Source organism: Onychostoma macrolepis, chromosome 15, assembly GCF_012432095.1.
Source record: "Onychostoma macrolepis isolate SWU-2019 chromosome 15, ASM1243209v1, whole genome shotgun sequence".
Classification (NCBI taxonomy): Eukaryota; Metazoa; Chordata; class Actinopteri; order Cypriniformes; family Cyprinidae; genus Onychostoma; species Onychostoma macrolepis.
Window position 1 is genome coordinate 27578189 of NC_081169.1, and position 18063 is coordinate 27596251.

Consider the following 18063-nt stretch of genomic DNA (forward strand, 5'->3'; position numbering starts at 1 on the left):
TTTACCTTCTTGAAGCGCTGTGGTACTGCCTGTGGAGTACACGCACAAAAAAAAAACAGACATGTATGATTATATGGCCACAGTTGTCTATGGATAAATGAAATGTCATTATAGACACTTTAAAGGCATTAGGCAATATGAAAGGCACTAAAACAATTACCTTCACTTCTGAATGTTAATTTCCACACGTAGGCCAATGTGGACAGATTGCTTTGCTTGCATCTTCAAGGCTTTGGTGTATTTCTCATTAATCCTTTTGTTATGAAGTTGAAATGTTTATCTTTCATTTGACGAACATCTTGGGGTACAGGTCCTTCCTTGTAAAGGAATAGATTCTCAAGTATGTTTATTAAGTCAGTGGTACTTCACATGTGATACTCCAAGGGCATCACAGGCTTTTCTGGGTCCATGGGCATCTTTTGGGGAGACAAAAATCCCATTTCTCTCATCAATACCTTTGGGTTTTCTGATGATGGCCCTTCTGAGCAACAATAGACAAATATGTAAAGACAATATGTAGACAAAGACCAATAAATATTAAACATTCAGAAATACCAGTAACAAAAGCACATACACTGGCTCGTTAGTAATTTTACTTGTAACAGCAAGATCTGCAAACAGTACAAAAAAGATGTAAAAATCAGTACTTCAAAATGTAACTAGTAACTTTCCTGTAGCTTTCCTGTAGCTCAAATAGTAGAGCATGGCGCTAGCAACGCCAAGATCATGGGTTCGATTCCCAGGGAAAGCAAGAGCTGACAAAATGTAAAAACTGTAACTTGAATGCAATGTAAGTCGCTTTGGATAAAAGCGTCTGCTAAATGCATAAATGTAAATGTAGTAACTGTAGGGGAATTTACAGTAAAGACACTCGGACCAAGTGTGTTGAATGAAGACCAGAAGACCAAAAATGAAGAAAATTTACTGAAGAAGATAGTCAGCAGAAGTCAGCTTCAAGACTCACAATCGGGTTCATAGGCCGCTCTGCGTACATGTTCTAGACACCAACAGTTATATTCTAACAGAGGTCACTAATTACGTTAATACATAGGTAAGCAAGATTCTGGTTGGTAGAAAATCTCCGCACATGGATGTAAAACTCGAAGCATATCTTCTAGTGATTATATTTGGTGACAATTTATCAGAGGTCAGATGCAATAGGTCTCTCCACAGACGTATATCTGTTACCCTGGACATCAAATGACGGCAAATGATGATTTCCTCCTAGAACTCTCTCTACATTTAGCTGCAAAGATAGATATTCACACACATACTCAGAGAACACTTATCTGTGCTTCAAGGTTGCCGGGCTCTGCCCTGAATATTATCAAATATGGTTAACTACACACACACACACAATGAGACCAGCTTCTTAGAGAGTAAAAAGGCAGACTAAAGCCATATTCAACTTATTTTCTAACATGCATAAATGTAATTTTGATAAATTATTTTAAAAAATATATTATAATTAACATTATTATGAGGGCCATTGTAGATCTGCAATCCATTCCTTCAAAATAAACAGCAATTTTATACAGCAGATTTTATCATATTCAAGGTCAAGGAGAACAGAAGGCTCACAGAGAATTGCAAAGCTGTATCTTGAAATAAGTGCTTTAGTCTGAACAGCACCAGGAACATGAAAACATTCAATGAAAATATAAACTCCAGCACATCATTCACATTATGAATTTCAGTCTCAGTGTATACAAAATACTGACTCCGTATGTTTGCAGAAATATTACCTGTAACTGCAGCCTGATGGCATGTTTCCAACGTCAAAACGTAGTGGTGGATCCATACACTGATCGCTCTTCATAAACACACAGCTGGGCTCTGCTGATTCTGTTCTCTTCTGATGGACTGAGCTGAAACAGTTTAGAGATAAACAGTAATTCTATAAAGCAGATTTTATAATATTCAAAGAAAGCATCCTAAGATCAGGGAGAACAGACGGCTTTACATAAAGCAGAAGTGTAGAGCTGTATTCTGTCAACAGCACCATGAACTTGAAAACATCAGATGAAAATATAGATGGCAGAACATATGAATTTCCGAGCCTGTCCTCCAACAAAAAACGACCCTATAGGTCGTTTGTGCAAGCCCTTATTACGACCTATATTTACGTTTTAAAGTTAAGCGCCCTCTAGCGTGCGTAAAAATAATGACAGTCTCGTGTTGCGTCTGTCGTCATGAAATGACGTATGACTGTCATTACCAATCAAAATGCTTGTTTATTTAAATGCAATATGTGGACTTTTTACACCGATCTCACAGTATTCGTACATATTTTACTAGGTGGCTAATTCGTACGAATGACCACACCTAACCCTACCCCTAAACCTACCCCTTACAGGAATCATGCAAAATCTTTATTTTTAGTGCACATTTTATGAGCGCGTGCAATTCTCTGGGATCGAACCCATGATCGCGTTATTACATATCGTCATATAACGCAATGCTCTACCAACCGAGCTACACGAAACCCGAACTGTAACACAGATAAAAGAGTACAAAACATTAATATGAAAACGTCCTGTTGCCGATAGGGGCGCAATTGTAGCATACGCTCTGATGGGTCGTATTTCAGGGATTTGGACAAACGACCTATACGGGCGTATTGGTTGGAGGACAGGTTGGAATTTCCTGTCATATTCTGCAATGTGTACAAATACTGATGCCATATGTTTTCAGAAATATTACCTGCATTTGTTTCCATCATTAAGACGCAGTGGTGGATCCATAGACTGACTGCTCTTCATGGACACATAACTGGGTTCTGCTGATCCTGTCCTCTTCTGCTGGACTGAACTGTAACAGTTAAAAGACACAGCTGTATGAATTAAATGTAATGAATATTAGCATATCTTTACTTAGATAGAGTACCTGAGACCCAGACATGTGACTTCTCTGTGCTATTTATTTTACTGGTGTATCATCAGGTACCATTTTGAGTCTTTAAAGAGAACCTGATTCCTGGACAAAGGTCTCCATCACTGGATGTCTGTGTGACTTCCATATTGAAGCTGCAGAGGTGGATCAGATGAGTCTGATCTCTTCTCTTACACATTCATCTACAAAATGTTCCACAGTTTATTCCAGGGACTCCAGACATCCATTTGGTTCCTATTACACAGCACGTTACTGTTTTTCCAAATAATCAACTAGTTGCTTGTTTTTGCTCTCTCTATTACTTGGATATATAATTACTGTGCTACTATGCTTATTTTCCTTTGTATATAACAAGTGTTTTTAAATGTTACTCTTGGAGAGCTAGCCTACTTAAGAAGCCTAACAACAGTGATACAAACATTTAACCTGTAGATGTAGTAGTAGTAGTAGAAGTATGCAGGAAAAGAATCAATATAAGGATTAGAGTATAAGGATTAGAAAATAATTATCCTGAATTTCATTGTTCTGGTTATTATTATTATTATAAAGATGTTTGGACTATATCTGTTGTCAGTCATTTTCTAATGAATTAGTTCCTTATTATATGTCCTTGGCTGAACTTTACCCTGGTCTAATATTACATTAACATTAAAATTCTAATAATTTAAAACAGGAATGTTTATCAAAACATAACTTTTTCTGCATCAACAAAATCCATAAAGTCAGTCCTGTCACGTCACGTCACGGTCAGTCCTGTCACACAGGAAATTATGATATAAAAATGTACTATTTGAGGAAATATTGATGAATTAATCTCTTTAACTGTGTAGATGAAGGTGGGGGTAAATATACACGGCTATGTTTTTGTAAAAATGTAAATGTAGTTTTTTTACAACTATATGAGTGCCTAACGGGTATTCTGTGATTTTTGTGTACTACAGTTGAACAAAAAGTTGCTTATATTTCTTATAGGAATTACAAAACCATGTTAAATACAATCAGGGACATGTGACCAATAAGAAAATGCTTTTTGTATCAGAGAAATTTATTAGGTAACCATTCTAACACATACAAATTTGTCTGCGACAGGGCCTGACATTTTAGGGGTGAAATGCTATAAAATGTATTTTATTCAATCATAAAAACATCCTGAGATGGCACGATATGCGTTTCTCATAGTTAACATGACCTCCATATGACTCAACATTCAGATTTAATAATGGAGTGGAAAATAAAAGTGGAAGTGTACGTCTCTGGTAGAATGTCCCACATATCAATCTGTAGGCTAAACATAAATATAATTACAACGCTATAGTGTAAACAGCCTTTTTCACTCGACCACAAGTTCTCATCTACATGCAGATATGTCCAGTTTTGAAAACATTATGCAATTCTGAAAGTATTACTTAAACGAAAATGATCAGAATGTTCCTTGACAAAGACGGTAGATGAAGTTTGGGAAAAAGGAGTTTTGAAGCATGCCTACAAGCTTTTAAAAACCCACATACACCAAATGTATTAGTCCACACTACATAAATATGAAATTAAGTCTGCTAATAAACAGACTCAACTTTTTTAAAGGTCAAATGGACAAAGAATCTCAGAAAGAGTCTACAACTGTCTGTCTCCAGTGCAGGGTTACCAATAGGGTACAACGGGGCTAAAGGCCCCCGTAAGAATAAATGTGCTATTCACTGCGCCTAAAGTGTATAATTGCAGAAAAAATATATTGAACATTAATGGAGCAACAGATTTTGTGTGGAAATAAATCACTCAAGTTGTTTGTTTTGTTTAAAAAAATCTTATAAATGTATGAGGTGGCAAGAGGGGCCTTTTACCCCACACACGGGCAGGCGTGCCTTACACTGCTCGCTCATTCTGATGATGTAAAAAACACAGAGCGAGTGGTCCGGGAAGTGGGTAAGGCACGCCAGATCGAGAAAGTCCCTTGTATGGTCCTCCAGCGAACGGTCTGGTCCGTCTGCTTCAGGCACAGAAGTTGGACGGCGGGCAGATCCATACCGGGAGAGGACAGTGAAGAGAAAAAAAATAAAAATAAACAAAGAAAAACACCACTTAATTACTCACTGTTTCGGTCTGCTATTCTGTAATGTCACGTGTCTGCTAATGAGGCGCACGACGAGGAGTAGGACAAATGAAAGTCTTTTATTGATAATCCACAGTAGAATTCCAGGAGCAAGGAGTAGCAAAACACATATGGTAAACTTAATAGCAGACCAAGAATGAGGGGAGAACACAGGCTTTAAGTAATTAACGTAATCAAAGGGGAAACAGAAACAGGTGAGGAGCTAATTAACCAATAAGGGAACAGAGGAAACTGGGTCAACATGTGACAATTTTCTGCTTATTTTGAAAAATAAAATAATGAATTTTTGTTCAATAAATATACTGTCATTAAAATATGAAAGTATTGAAGGAAATCCAATAATAATTTAATATATATTTACAGTAGTAACAACAAATTATATTTTATTATATGATATGATTAATATCATGTTTTTAAATATGATGGTTTCATTCTAAACATGGTGATTATCTCTAATATGGACACCCAACATAATATATGATATTTACCATCTGAATCTAACCATGTCATGTCAACAAATGGAAAAGTCAGCCATCTATTAATTATCATGTTAATTACTGTGCGCCTTTAGCCCCAACAGCAGGGGCACTTTTTACCCCAAATACCATACTTTTACATATTCTTTCGTTATTTAAAAACTGTTGCTTTAATTATCTTAAACAAAACTGAAAATCATAAAGAAGACCTTTGTCTCAAAATATATGCATTAATTTTAGCGATTCTCATTTGCTACTTAAATCTACAACATTTTAAAAAACATAAAATATTAGATCAAGTAAGCACAGAATCAACTTTCGTGTCAAAGATCAGACAAATATACACGTGCACCTTGAAAAGCGAATGTTTTGGAAAGTGCTAAGCCATGTTTTTGGCCATCTAGTGGTTTAGATGAAAATAACATCAAAGGCGCCTTTAGCCCCGTTGTACCCTATAAAGTACAAGTACAAGCAAACTTCTGTTTGGTCTATACACCGATAGACTTTGATACTCACTCTTTTGCTATTTTGTTTTGCAGTTCGTGTTGCAGTTCTTTTAGGCACAAAATGGCCCCTGAATTAACATACTTTCGGCAAGTAAGTTTGGCATCGGGCCAAAAAAAATATTTCGCCACTAGATGGTGGGCCAGAGCATAGTCAAAGGATAATTTAAGAAATTAATTGATGAAAAATGCAACTAGAATTACCTGTGACATACTGTTACAGTGTATTTTGTAACTGGTAGTGAGCTGTTACCCTGTGTTAAATCCTGTAGTAGGACAATCATTAACAAAAAGCCACATTTGTGTGGCGGTGTCCGGGTTGTACACTGGATAAATTAATAAAGCAGAGTAGTGACAGGTAACCTGGCAAGTATCTTCATTCACCAATACAGACCGCCTCGCTATGTGGGAGATGCGGAATGGATAAAAATAACTCAAAAATAAAGAGGACTTGAATAAGCCCTAATGGCATGTTTGAGTCATGCTCTTAACGAACTATGTTTTATTTCCTCTTTCCATATTGTGAATAATAAATGTGTATCATTTTAATTTGCTTGTTACACAATGGAGCCTAACTTATTGTAATAATTATTAGACGTAGCCTACTTTTACACTCAGAATTATTCTTTGGCATCCTCACGTAGCTACTAAACTGCTTTTCTTTTCCTTTTTTTTAAATGTTTGCGTGCTGGAGGTACGCTATTACGTCATATGCAGAGTGATGTTAACATTTAAGCTAGCTGGTGAGAGAAAATGGTACTATCAAAGAGTCTAAAGAGGAAAGTTGACAGCGAAAATAGAGCATACAAAGAAGAATGGAAAGACAACTATGCGTTCATCCTACCTAGTTTTGTGAATGCAAAGCCGGTGTGTCTTATCTGCAACAAAGTTGTCGCTGTTTGCAAAATCATTCCTGGGATTCGTTAACATTTCAACTTGGAATATACTTTTTTTTTTTTCAACTACATGTGATTCAACTTCTAAATACCCCACATTATTAGGCACATATCAAACCTACAAAAAATCATATTTTCCCACCTCAGGCATTAAAGACCTTTTATTATTTTCAGTTTTTTCAGCTTTAGACACCTTTTTTTTCTCAACCCCGTAACAGACAAAATGGGATTGGTTTAAAAAGGATTTTACACGGAAATTGTTATAAAACAAACATGTACCTACTGCTCATGTGTCCGTGATAACAATAGTACTGAAGCTAAAAATACACAAATTGTGTGTCTACCGTCTCTTTATTTTTGTAAAAAAAATATATTTTAAAATGAAAATTTTAACTAAAACCACAATTGTATTGTATTAGCCCATAACATGTCAGATGGTTGTCACGATCCTCTCTGGATTCGGGGAAACGAGGAGACGGGGAGCTCGATAACAAGGACTTTATTTGCAACTCAGGAACACAGGAGACATGGGACATCCAAACAGACAATAAGACATTTAACAACCGACACGGAGACAGGGAAACACAGGGCTTATGAACACAAGGAAATCAAGGGAGGAGAACTGAAACAGGTGGGGAACAATCACACACGGCTGGGGACTAATAAACTAATAATCTAAGGAACAGGAACAAACCAAATATGGGCACGAGAGGAGGGGAAACACAAGACAGGACTGACATTACTCCCCCCTCCCGGAAGGCGCGTCCCGCGCCTAGCAACATCCAACGGGGAGGGGGGGTGGGCGCTCTGGAGGCCTCTAGGGACCAGGAGACACAGACGGCCTCCAGGGCGGCGCCCATTCCGGGAGCCATGGCGGATCAGGGGAGTCTGGCGGCCATGGCGGATCAGGGGACTCGGGATGCCATGGCAGATCAGGGGAGTCCGGCGGCCATGGCAGATCAGGCGGCTTGTGAGACGGAGCCGCGGACGGCGGCTGGCTTGTGTGAGCCGCGGACGGCGGCGGGCTTTCGTGGGCCGCGAACAGCGGCTGGCCTGTGAGCCGCGGACGGCGGCTGGTGAGGAGCGCGGGCGGCGGCGGGCTTGCGTTGGCGCGAACGGCGGCTGGCCTGTGGGCCGCGAACAGCGGCGGGCTTGCGTTGGCGCGAACGGCGGCTGGCCTGTGGGCCGCGAACAGCGGCGGGCTTGCGTGGGCCGCGAACGGCGGCTGGTGAAACGGAGCCGCGGACGGCGGCGTCAATCTCCCCGCGAACGGCGGCTGGTGAGGGGGAGCCGCGGACGGCGGCGGGCTTTCCTGGGCCGCAAACGGCGGCTGGTGAGGGGGAGCCGCGGACGGCGGCGGGCTTGCGTTGGCCGCGAACGGCGGCGGGATTGCGTTGGCCGCGAACGGCGGCTTGTGAGACGGAGCCGCGGACGGCGGCGTCAATCTCCCCGCGAACGGCGGGCTTGCGTGAGCTGCGGCTGGCGGCTGGTGAGGGGGGGCCGCGGACGGCGGGCTAGTTCCGGCTCGGGCCCGGACGCTTCCCAGACACCGGTAAATAGCCTCTCTCCAACACAGTCCCGTGGTGTCTGGGAGCTCCATGGGATGGTGGAGATTGGCTCCGAGCCGGAAAAGGTGGAGAATGCCCGCGTCTTCCAGCGGCATTCCCCTCGCGAGCTTACAGAACTCGGCCGCATACTCATAGAAGTGGAGATCCCGTTGGGCAAGGGCGAAGACCTGCGCGGCGACTTCCATCGCCGCGGGAAACAAAAAACAGGAACAACAAAAAACTGACAAAACGTGGAAAACAAAACGGGGGAAAAAAGGAAGAGGTTACGGTTTTGGTCGGTTGTTCTGTCACGATCCTCTCTGGATTCGGGAAGCGAGGAGACGGGGAGCTCGATAACAAGGACTTTATTTGCAACTCAGGAACACAGGAGACATGGGACATCCAAACAGACAATAAGACATTTAACAACCGACACGGAGACAGGGAAACACAGGGCTTATGAACACAAGGAAATCAAGGGAGGAGAACTGAAACAGGTGGGGAACAATCACACACGGCTGGGGACTAATAAACTAATAATCTAAGGAACAGGAACAAACCAAATATGGGCACGAGAGGAGGAAACACAAGGCCATGGCGGATCAGGGGAGTCTGGCGGCCATGGCGGATCAGGGACTCGGGATGCCATGGCAGATCAGGGGAGTCCGCGGCCATGGCAGATCAGGCGGCTTGTGAGGCGGAGCCGCGGACGGCGGCTGGCTTGTGTGAGCCGCGGACGGCGGCTGGCTTGTGTGAGCCGCGGACGGCGGCTGGTGAGGAGCGCGGGCGGCGGCGGGCTTGCGTTGGCGCGAACGGCGGCTGGCCTGTGGGCCGCGAACAGCGGCGGGCTTGCGTGAGCTGCGGCTGGCGGCTGGTGAGGAGCGCGGGCGGCGGCGTCAATCTCCCGCGAACGGCGGCTGGTGAGGAGCGCGGGCGGCGGCGGGCTTGCGTGAGCTGCGGCTGGCGGCTGGTGAGGAGCGCGGGCGGCGGCGGGCTTGCGTTGGCGCGAACGGCGGCTGGTGAGGAGCGCGGGCGGCGGCGGGCTTGCGTGAGCTGCGGCTGGCGGCTGGTGAGGAGCGCGGGCGGCGGCGTCAATCTCCCGCGAACGGCGGGCTTGCGTGAGCTGCGGCTGGCGGCTGGTGAGGGGGCGGACGGCGGGCTAGTTCCGGCTCGGGCCCGGACGCTTCCCAGACACCGGTAAATAGCCTCTCTCCAACACAGTCCCGTGGTGTCTGGGAGCTCCATGGGATGGTGGAGATTGGCTCCGAGCGGAAAAGGTGGAGAATGCCCGCGTCTTCCAGCGGCATTCCCTCGCGAGCTTACAGAACTCGGCCGCATACTCATAGAAGTGGAGATCCCGTTGGGCAAGGGCGAAGACCTGCGGCGACTTCCATCGCCGGAAACAAAAACAGGAACAACAAAAACTGACAAAGCGTGGAAAACAAAAGCGGGGAAAAAGGAAGAGGTTACGGTTTTGGTCGGTTGTTCTGTCACGATCCTCTCTGGATTCGGGGAAACGAGGAGACGGGGAGCTCGATAACAAGGACTTTATTTGCAACTCAGGAACACAGGAGACATGGGACATCCAAACAGACAATAAGACATTTAACAACCGACACGGAGACAGGGAAACACAGGGCTTATGAACACAAGGAAATCAAGGGAGGAGAACTGAAACAGGTGGGGAACAATCACACACGGCTGGGGACTAATAAACTAATAATCTAAGGAACAGGAACAAACCAAATATGGGCACGAGAGGAGGGGAAACACAAGACAGGACTGACAATGGTAATCAGTAATAAATACTTTTGTTCTTAATTGTCTTCCCTATATTTTTCTAAAAATATTAATGGGACAAGGTATGACGGGGTTGAAGACTGTAACACATTTGAAGGGATACATTGCCTTAAATTTTAATTTATGGTTTTGTTTCTCTCTCATATTGTCCCCTTGTTTCTGGGTCAACATATCTGCATGGCCAACATTGTCTTTCTGCTGAGTATACTGAAACCATGATTATTTTATATGTTTTTCATTAAAATTATTAATAAATGAAGCAAATAACTCAACCCTGTCACAAGTTTACAACCTTATAATACGCAAAAAAATATTAAAATGCAATAATTATTTTTATTCATTACAATGGGCATCCCAAAGTTTTGTGAAAAGCTTCTAACAATTCATTTTGGTGAACCACCACTTTAGAAACACTTTTGAATGTCTTTCAGAACATTTCAAATTAAAAGCTCTCAATTTATCTCAAAATAAAACAAACAAAAATGTTTTCATACTTTTATTTTGAAGGCAAAATCACTAAAGACGAAGTGATTGTGAGTAACTGTTGCTGTCCTGACAGATCTTTTTCATAACCAGCGGCTATCAAAATAAAGAAGAAATGATTCAGTCCCAGGCACTATGAATATGTTGTGGTGCTATCAGGTCTTATATTCCTGCCTTACAGGTAGAAATGAATGAAATGCCTCTTGATATAAGATATATAAAAAAATAAAGCTAATGTTGAATTACTGGATATCAGTAAAGGGACATAATGAAAAAATTTTTTTTTAAATGTTGGGAACATGAATCTGCCAAGCTTAATAGTTTTGGATGGAATGCAGAAGAGGAAGCTCTATCGAGAGGGATCATACATGTAGAATTGAGCCCGACAGTAGTAGTGTTACCCATGTCACTGGCTCTTCTCTTTACCATTAGTAGATCTTAATTTGCAAAAAATGATTAATGATAAAAATAGAGTGATAATTAAGGATGCAATGGTTATGCAGTACTTTGAACAGAATTATAGTTCAATGCTTACAGTTTTCACTGATGGATTTAAAGATCTTCTCTCTTTTCTTCAGCTTAGTCTTTCTTCCTATTCCATCAATGATCCACACTCCAGTTTTTTATGCATATGTGTGAGTGTGTATAGCATTATTAGGTGTTGTCTAACTGTATGTTTGTACTAAAGTAAATCCTTAAAAATATCAGAGATAACACCAGTAAGCCTCAAAAATGAGAAAAATAACCTTTCCATTCCATTGAAATGCATTGTTATTTGTTTAGATGTATCAGTTTTAAACATGCAAATGGATACAATATTTAAGATTAGCATCATAAAAAATATGCAAGATACAATAATATAAAGTGAAAGTGAAAAATATGCAAGATACAATATGCAATAATACGAAGTCTCTATCCATTAGGCCATGACTGCCCCACAGCATGAAAATATGCAAGATATAGCTAAAGAATTAAGACATACAATAAATGTATCCAAAGGGGAAAAAAATGCATTACAATTATTATTACTATTTTTTAAAAGTACAATATTTCACTACATGCATTTCAGATACTAATGTCTTTGGTAAACAGTTTAGTATTAGCAAAGCTTCATATTTGCAGAGCCTGTGTGGCCCTCTGCTGGCGAATAATATACATAAAATCTAATTAAGTAAACTAAACTAACTAAACAAACATTGTATTTACTACTTTATATTTTGCTTAGTTTATAATAACTCAGTTCTTTCTGTTTATCACATTCACATAATGAACATTTTCGAACAATGGACATATTTAGCTATAACAACTTGCAAATATGAAATGAAAATGTGTTGCTTTTTGTTTTTAGAATTACTACTCACTGTAGTATGCTCAGATTATAATAGGGCTACAACATAACACAAAATTCACATGCTGGTACTTATCTCAGTTTTGTGGTAATGGTTAAATACAATTTCGGTACAGCAAGAGAACAAATAACCTGTATTGAAACTATTTTATAAACACTGTAGCCACAACAATTCTTAATGGATTCTTACAAAATTATAATATCATTGGACTATGCATATGATTTCCTGAACTAAATTACAATACACCACTACAGAGAATTTTATCTGCACATTGTATAAAAAAATCATTTAAAATAAGGCTGCATCATAATAACTGATTTAAATTGAAGACATTAACAATGCAGCTCCTAATTACTAATTACTAATGCCCTACTAATGTTTCAGTGTGGCTCAAGCACATTGAGCAGATCATTCAAATCTGTGTTCTCTCTACCACTGAGAATGCTCGCATATCCGGACTAAACTATTTTGAATTTAATTGCTATATACTATTGAACAGTATTCATTTTATTTTGTTTTTCAGTTAAACTTTCTGATTTTTTCACACAAATTTTTAGCTTCATTTTCTCCTGAAGATTTGAATTTGCATTTGTACTGGATATTGCACTTACTGTTGCAGCCCTAGCATATAACGTGGATCATTCTTCAGATCAGAAATCAGTTGCACTCCTAGTTTATTCCCAGTCAGATTCAGTTCTCTCAGGTGTGAGGGGTTTGATCTCAGAGCTGAAGCCAAAGCAGCACAACCTTCATCTGTAACACCACAATAACTCAACCTGTTGAGACCAATGACACACTTTTAAATCTCTGTATTTATTCAGATGTTTTGCCTAATGCAAGTTCTGTGAACATAGGAAGTTTCCAATGTCAAATCATGAATTTTAATAATAATAAAAATAAAAATCTATTATTAAAATTCATTAATAACATGAATGCTTGATTATGTTGCATCCTGTGGTTCTGTTCCCAGTGCAGAAAAGCTAGTAATAATGACCTGATTACTGTAATGCACTACTGTTCTGAAGTTTCCGTAACCATTGCTGAATTGGTTCAAAATGAACCATACATTTCACTATGATAACATTACAGTCCTCTTCCTTGTCTTTATGGTGGTATCAGAAGGTTCACTAGCTGTTTTGAAATATGTAAAAAAAAAAAAAAAAAAAAACTTTGAGTCTATCCTCAAATATAAAACAAGATTAGGCAGGTCATAAAAGAGATATTACCTCAGTATCTCCAGTTTACAGTGATGATTCTCCAGTCCAGCAGAGAGCAGTGTCACACCAGAATCACCTAGATGATTCCATGTCAGATTCAGTTCTCTCAGGTGTGAGGGGTTTGATTTCAGAGCTGGAGCCAGAGCAGCGCAACCTTTATCCGTGATAGCACAATGCTCCAACCTGCAGAGAACAATGACACAGCTTGGATCAATTTATTCAGAGTTTTTACGATGTCCCTGTTTTATTTTTCATTTACATGTGTCAATATAAATGTAATATGTATATATAAACACTACTGGTCAAAACTTAATAATAAGAATAATTAAGATTTTTTAAATGTTTTTGAAAGAAGATCACCAAGGCAGCACTTATTTGATCAAAGTAAAAATACAGTAAAAACTGTAATATTGAGAAATATTATTACTATTTAAAAGAACTGTTCTCTATTTGAATATATGTTAAAATGTCATTTATTCTTGTGATTCAAATTTTCAACAGCCATTACTCCATTGTTTAGTATCCCAGAAATCATGTTTGTCCCATTCCACAAAAAAAAAAAAAAAAAAAAGTCATTATCAACAGCTACTAAGACTTTGAATTAATCAAACTTAATTTGATGGTCTTACTTCAATATCTGCAGCGTACAGTGAGGATTCTCCAATCCAGCAGAGAGCAGTGTCACACCAGAATCTCCCAGATGATTCCATGTCAGATCCAGTTCTCTCAGGTGTGAGGGGTTTGATCTCAGAGCTGAAGCCAGAGCAGCACAACCTTCATCTGTGATTCCACAATATCTCAGTCTGTAGAGAACAATGACACACAATTCATTGCACTTTGGACTTCAAATGTTTAGAAAACATCAGATCCTGGATGACTAAGAGAAATGTTCTTACTCCAGTGTTTTCACTTTACAGTGGGGATAGAGGCTTCACGCCCGATATCCCCAGATTACACTCACACAGATTCAAGTGTGAGGGGTTTGATCTCAGAGCTGAAGCCAGAGCAGCACAACCTTCAGCTGTGACATACATATCATTGAACCTGTGAAGAGATCAATGACAAATATTTTCTCTGAAAAGTCAATATTCAAAACAATATATGTGGAACAAATCTCATACTTTCTCTCACCTTGGGTGACACTTGAATTTAGGACTCACTAAGTTATTTTGTATGGGTGACCCTGAGTAGTGGTGTTTACTACACATTGAGATTTAGGGGCCCACTGCTGGACACAAGTGAGTGAATTCAACTCAATTTGCATCCTGACTTTATCAGTTCTTTGACTCATGTCAAAATCAAGCGTAGAACTAGTTCTGGCAGGTCACGTGAGTCAAGATTGCATCAGCTTATGCACGTCTACCTATAGGAATACAACGTCGATCACAGCATTCCTATATGAGGTCTATTCAGTATTATTCAGCAGTTTTATCGCTTGCTCAGGAGAAAATTACCCTCGTCCATCCCCAACTCCTCCTTTCGTCACAGTCTGGACTTGACTTTCTGATATTTCGCTTTCATGAATCAGACTCCTTTTATCTTGAATATTGATTAAAAAATGTCAATGTTACATTTGGTTCTGTTCTGTTCACCCTAAGTGGGTTGTTGCTGTTCTCCCTGCTCATTCTTGACATGGATGAGCTGGGAGTTTTTGCCCAGAACAGAACCATACCACCAATCCAAACTGTATGCTAGGTGTCAGTCATCTTTGATGATAGTGGTCACGACAGAAATGCTTTGTTGGCCAAACAAAAATATTTAGCATTAAAGAGGTCTTGACATGAGAAGTGGTCTTTATACCAGATATCCTGCAAGTTTCATAGCTTAAAACATCCTCCTCATTGTAAACAATGCATTTGTAACGTCACACGGGCAAATACATTTGCATGTGACTGCCTCCAGAGCAAGACATTAATAAATAGTTATACATCATTGCACCGTAGCCCTCCCACTGGCATTCAGTCACTTAATGACTGATACCAGTGTTGGGTGTAACGCATTACAAGTAACACCAGTTACGTAATCAAATTACTTTTTCAAGTAACTAGTAAAGTAACACATTATTTTTAATTTACAATAAAATATTGATTTCACAAAATTATTTGAAAATATAATTTTCAAATAACTAAGTTACTTTGTTTTACAATTTATTCACTTACACTTTACTTTACTTTACTTTACTTTATTGGTTTATAGTAATGTGGACAACCTCTTTTAATGAAAAGAGCAGCTTTAGCCTCTACGGCTAATTTCCAGCTGTAGTCCCCAGCCAGTTGTTAATTGGCATACATCAATAAATACATTACAATTAAAACAAAGCTTAAGCAAAAGCTTAGACAAACAAACAAAGTGGTACAAAATTGAAACAGACAAGCAAACACAACTTGCAAAGACATAAAAGCAGGTCAAGCAATAAACTAGAAAAATTGACACACAAAATAATCATGCAAAGGCCACATTAAAACACATATAGGACATAGCATTGAAACAGTCAGCAGAGATCAAGTAGCAGAAGCATGATCATGTCACATCTAATGCACACATCACATCTAGCATATTAATGTGTGCAGGTGTAATTGTCGATTAGCCAATTTTAAGGTGTGCAATAAAAGTCGAATACATATGTATGTTTTAATTGTAATGGGCAATGAATTCCAGTTATGTATTGCAGTAAATGAAAATGATAATTGACCAAATGTACTTTTTCTGAGTGGGATTACTAGGTCGCCACGTGTGGTACTTCTGGTATTATGACTGCTGTTATTACGTTGGATTATGAATGAGTTGAAAGGAGGCGGAGCGGTATTATGTAAAATTTTATAAACCAGACAAATGTTTTATATTTGATTACATTTTCCCAGCTCAGCAGTTTATATTTTTAAGGATTATACAATGATGTAAACTATTAGGCTTCTGGTCCAAAATTTTAAGAGTTTTTATAAATAGTTGCTAGTGGCTTAAGTGATGAGCTGTTAGTTTGTCCCCAGCTTGTCAGACCATATGTTAGATGTGACATAATCATTGCATCCATAAATAATTTAGCAGCATGAAATGTAAGGGCACTTCTAATATATCTAAAATTAGCTAAACTAAACTTGACCCTATTGCAGACTTTCTTAATATGTGTTTTAAAAAAGAAATTAGAATCAATAATAACGCCCAGATATTTAAATTGTGGCACAATAGTAATGTTTTGACCCGAAATTGATATGTTTGACACACTATTACATTGTCTTTTGTAAAAACATTCCCACAGTTTTGTCTACATTTAATTGAAGACATGAACGATTTAGCCAATTGGTAATCTGGTCCAAGGCTTTGGTCAATTTTATGGCAGCCAGATTTTTTGTCTTGGCATGCACATAAATTACAGTATCGTCCGCATACATTATTGTATTGATATCAGGGCAAACTGATGGCAAGTCATTAATATATAGACTAAACAAAAGCGGGCCAAGTATTGATCCTTGTGGCACCCTGTGCATAAATTAAGAGCTAGTGAACGATGGGTGTTCACAGAAACAAATTGAGTTCTACCAGTTAAATATGACTCAAACCATTTAATTGCAGAGGGGGAAAGATTAAAAGTAGAGAGTTTGGCAATAAGAACCTGATGGTTGACTGTGTCAAATGCTTTATGGAGGTCTAAAAACACAGCGCCAACAACACCTCCCTCGTCCACCATTGCTCTAACAGTCTCTAAAAAGTAACAGTTAGCCGTTTCTGCGGAGTGATGGGCCCGGAAGCCAAACTGCATCGGATGAAGTGTGAAGGGACTATTATTAAGAAAAGAGACAAACTGCTCTGACACACATTTTTCAGCAACCTTAGAGACTACTGGAAGAATACTAATTGGGCGATAGTTAGATATGTTCCGTGGGTCCTTTGACTTAAATATGGGAGTTACAATTGCAGTCTTCCAGGTGGTAGGAAATATCCCCTCTAGTACTGACTGATTAAAAATTTGTGTGATAGGGTAAGATAGATGTTCTTTCAGGCATTTACACCTCTCCTGTCCTGTGTTGAGAGAAATTAGGAGTAAGTGCAGAGGCACTTCCTTCAAGCTGAGGCTTATTAATTTCACTTTTAGTGTGAAAGGGCCTTTACAGTTGCCAAAAATATAGCTTTTGGGTTTTTTGTTATTAAAAACAAATAAACAAGCTCAGCCCAGGTGACAAAAGTAACGCAAAAGAAACATAATAATAACTGACACTCTCTACACTGAATAGAGTATAGAGATGCACATTCATTTTCTGATGCTCTTCACATGCTGGAGTCTGCTGACAACGGGACAAAGAGTAGAAAAACGTTTGGATCACGATGGAGGACTTTGTTTGTTCAGAGCATTTGACTGCAGATTGTTTTGTAAATGTGGCACAGTGTAATGGAGAGTTAGCAAAGAAACTTTTGTTGAAACAGGAAGCAGCCAACTGTTTTTGGCCTGACAGCAGCTACATCACAACTGTGAACAATTTCATAATACTCTTTCTGTAACTTTATTGTAACTATCTAGACAACATTTTTTCCATATTTTTCAACATAAATTGATATATAAGTGACACTTAATTACAATGACACAAGAAAAACCATGTCATGTGTCAGTCTCAGAAATATGCATGGTCTTACCTCAGCGTCTCAAACTTATAGTATGGATTCCTCTGAAGATCAGTGAGCAGCTTGACACCTTTCCCCAATTTATTCCACTCCAGATTGAGTTCTCTCAGGTGTGAGGGGTTTGATTTCAGAGCTGAAGCCAAAGCAGCACAACCCTTATCTGTGACACCACAACACAT

At 39.6% G+C, this 18063-nt stretch overlaps 1 pseudogene; it reads right to left on the reverse strand.

Moving 5' to 3' along the window:
- Window positions 1-85: 85 nt before the first annotated feature.
- On the reverse strand, window positions 86-18063 carry LOC131554238 (ribonuclease inhibitor-like; annotated as a pseudogene).